The following is a 268-nucleotide window of genomic DNA, read 5'->3' as shown; positions in this document are numbered from 1 at the left end:
ACAAAAGATTCCCCGATTCTTTTTGTTTTTCCTTCACTCTGGTCAGCAGAAGTCATTATGTTTAAAAAACCTAAAGGTTGAGAGTATTTTTATATCGATGTTTCTCACCACAGCGACGTTCTCCTCCAGAACGACGCAGAAGTCAAACAAGCAAAGCCCCTCAGCGGGGCAGGTATTGAACACAGTGTGCACTTATGTGCCCCCCCTTCTCTCCCCCCCCCCCCCCCAAAAAAAAAGAAAAAAACAAACAACGTACTTGCTCGTAAAA

This window comes from Poecilia latipinna, unplaced genomic scaffold (genome assembly GCF_001443285.1).
Source record: "Poecilia latipinna isolate Pla-1442-1.1 unplaced genomic scaffold, P_latipinna-1.0 Scaffold51, whole genome shotgun sequence".
Taxonomy (NCBI): domain Eukaryota; kingdom Metazoa; phylum Chordata; class Actinopteri; order Cyprinodontiformes; family Poeciliidae; genus Poecilia; species Poecilia latipinna.
The sequence above is the reverse complement of the archived record's forward strand: the minus strand, read 5'-3'. Positions refer to the sequence as shown.